The 3,149-nt window shown below is 42.0% G+C and overlaps 1 long non-coding RNA gene across 1 annotated transcript in view; it reads left to right on the top strand.

The window, feature by feature from the left end:
* The first annotated feature begins 2,019 nt into the window (after nucleotides 1-2,019).
* LOC107573724 (uncharacterized) overlaps nucleotides 2,020-3,149 on the top strand; it is a 21,900-nt gene continuing 20,770 nt past the window's right edge. Inside the window, exon 1 of the long non-coding RNA XR_001607559.1 lies at nucleotides 2,020-2,030. This is a non-coding gene — a long non-coding RNA (uncharacterized lncRNA). The remainder of the gene's footprint in view (nucleotides 2,031-3,149) is intronic.

Here is a 3,149-nt window from a genome sequence, read left to right as displayed (position 1 = left end):
GTGAATGCTGGGATTTTTCTGGCTAGCTTGTCAAGGTCTCTGAGGGTCACATCATGCGCTGATGCAGGGATGCTTGGAAGGGACCCCCTCCTCTCTGTGGTTGCTGGAGGTATTATGGTTCTGTCTGCTGAGTTGTTAAGTGCTGGCTCCCCCCCCCCTTCGTAGCTTGGTGCACCTGAGGGAGCTTGCACTGCTGAGTGAGGATGCAGGAGTAGGGTGTCTCTCCCACTGTGTTTCCTTTTACAGCCTATAAGAGTACCTGAGTTCTCTTTGAACCATGTCAAGTTTGTCTTGAGTGTTGTTCAACTGCTGGATCAGAGTCTCTTGAAGTCTATTGATTTCCCCCTGTAACTCCATTCCGCTGGGGTCCCTTTGGGATACCGCCGTGAGCTGTTGCCCGAGATCATTTACCTCCTGTTTCAGACCCTGGTTGTTGGCCAGGAAGACGACGACCCTGGTGAGCTCCCTGCAGTCACGACTCCTGCTTGAGTCATGAGTCCGTGGCACTCCTCCCTCTGTGTCCAGCTGCCTTCGGCTCTGGTGCAGTAGGTGGTCGTCGGCCCTGGGTAGAAGGGTGTTCCTCACAACGCCTGGCTAGTCCTCTTTGGTCTGCAAGCTGGGAAGTTAGTCTGAGCATCTGCAACTTTTTGGCAAACTTGTGTTGAGAGTAAGGGCTAGAGACTACTACAAGATCAAACAGAGTGTGGAGCTAGGTTTTACAGCTAGGTTTTGCCAGGTGTGCTTAGCTGAAGTATTAGGTTATTATCTTAGCTGTAGATGACAGAATGCTAAAATAGGTTTGGGTCAGCATATGCTTGCTGAAAAGGGCGTAAACAGGGTTTTGATGGATGACTTTAGACTGCTCTTATTGTCAAATTATCACTCAGAACTTACTGATGTTCACAACAGGCTCAATCTCTGAGGAAGTGAAGTAGAAGAGGGAAAAGGAAAAGGAGAGCATTTCTATTCAGATTATGCTTATTATTTGGTGCTCAGGATGATAGTTGTGCCCTAGTATTTGTCTAGATGACTTGTATAACAGGGTCATAAAATTAGGGCACATGTTGAAAATAAACAAATCAAAAACAGAAGTGTCTCTGGTTCCTTTTGAGGTTCAGAGAGAACATCAAACCAAAGGGGAACAAAAGGGGGCATAACATGTAAATGGATTTAAAATTAGCTGACTGATATTTTTAAAACAGGGTAATCAATCTGGTATTAGGAACAATCAGTAGCACTAATGATTAACTGTAAGATTTGTGTTGGGCAACACACCATGTCTGGTAACAGCTGCTGCGTGTTCAGCTCCCATGCTGATGCCATGCCATGTGTGTGCCCCGCCCTCCGTAGTGTGTTATTCACTGCTACTAAAAACACCCAATAACTTAATGATTCTTCTCTAGATAGACAGTTAAAATGTAATTAAATTTAGATTTAATTAACTAGTAACTGAGCAATAGCATTCAGGAAGGATACATCTAAGATAGTTAAATTCGCTGAGACGAATTGAAGATTGGGAAACATAGAAAAAGAGGGAAAAGAAAGGGAAAAAAAATCAGAAACCAGTGATTAGGTTAAGTTCAAATTACTTCACACTGCATACACACATGCTGTATTTAAAAGCTTCAATTAAAGAGTGCTAACCCCTAATTGTTAAAGCTATTTGGTAGCTTAGCCTAAGATTAAACTATGCTAAGTCATGTTAGCTTAGCTGCTTCAGGTGGTTTGTTTACAACATGGCATCGTGCGTGCTATATGAAGTTAGCGCTTCCTGTGACAAGTCATTGTCATGGTAACCAATGCATGACAAGTTGATGTCACGGTAACCAATGCATGCCAGTGCAATTCAAACAGTTTAGTGTCTGCCTATTCTAAAGAAGTGGCCCACAGTTTTAAAACGTGGTGCTTTCAGTCCTTCAAGACTTGTTGCATTAAATAAGCACTTCTGTGAGTGCTTCTCTAATTTCACAATAAACTTCTTGGACTCGTTTAAAGAATAACCAAAACAGGTTTACTGTAAGTTAAAGCCGGTTTAAACATGTATGTAGTTATGTGTGCCTCACATATGAATACTAAAGTACAGTATTACACATTTAGTTTCACTCAGTGAGTGAAACACACTTCAGCCTTCTCCTTGGTTTGGTCAACACAGTGCTTGAAGGATTTCTCAGTGGAGCTCTGATTCTGACCAGGACCCGAGGATTATCACCTTGTGTCTCCGTTATTGTGATTACTAAATAAACCTTACCTTTGCACTCGCACTTGGATCCTGACTCTTCTCTGCCGTGACAGTAATGACCACCATGTTGCTAGGCCTGTATATATACAGTTAAAGTGTAGATGAATTGCTTCAATCTAATTATAATTTATAAGGCCTTCATGCTGTAGAAAGGGGAGCATCACTCAAATCTACCTTGATATAACTGTACTGAGATTTCAGAAACAATTTAAACAATACTGCAATTTTGTGATTTCTTCACTAAAACAGATTAATACATTAATGGTACAGTTTGGACATGCCGCTGAGCTGAGATTCAGATTTATGCTTTGTCAGAACAGATTTATGCTTTAATACTGAAATTAGGGTTTCTTTGCTAAGATCAGATTAACCTTACACTGATACCATTAAGCATGAAATGCAGAAGGACTCTTTCAATCATAATAGAGGTACCAATTCAAGCCCCTACTTTATCTGCATTTAAACAAGCCAGCAAATAGGGACACAACAGCACATCTCAAGTCACGCCCTATTCTAACCTGGACTATCAAGCACACACTTTTAGGTTGACACTGTTTTTAAACTCATACCTAATGTATCAATTAACAAGACCAAGTTTGATACTTGCACAGTCTGTCTGAAAGAGGCTTGATGCAATCTGAAGGTTCAAGTTGATCTTTGCTGAAGTTGGTTGATGAAAAAGAACCAATTTGAGTCAGATTATGTTGGTGAATGGAAAGTCAAGGCCCGAGGCCTGGCACAAAACTTAGGGTGTCCTGGAGCGTTCTAGCTCATGTCTTCATCTTAGAATCTAACCGAACCACCGACTCTGGGCGGGTCACTGAAGTGAGGCCTTTAAGGTCCGAGAAGATTCACGCCTCTCAAAATGGGCTTGTCCAATGAGAAAGGCTGAAATCCCAAGTGGGAGGTT

The sequence above is a fragment of the Sinocyclocheilus grahami genome, unplaced genomic scaffold (genome assembly GCF_001515645.1).
Source record: "Sinocyclocheilus grahami isolate Dianchi unplaced genomic scaffold, SAMN03320097.WGS_v1.1 scaffold2016.1, whole genome shotgun sequence".
In the NCBI taxonomy this organism is placed as follows: Eukaryota; Metazoa; Chordata; class Actinopteri; order Cypriniformes; family Cyprinidae; genus Sinocyclocheilus; species Sinocyclocheilus grahami.
Note: the sequence above shows the minus strand (reverse complement) of the source record. Positions and strands in the feature narration are given on the sequence as shown.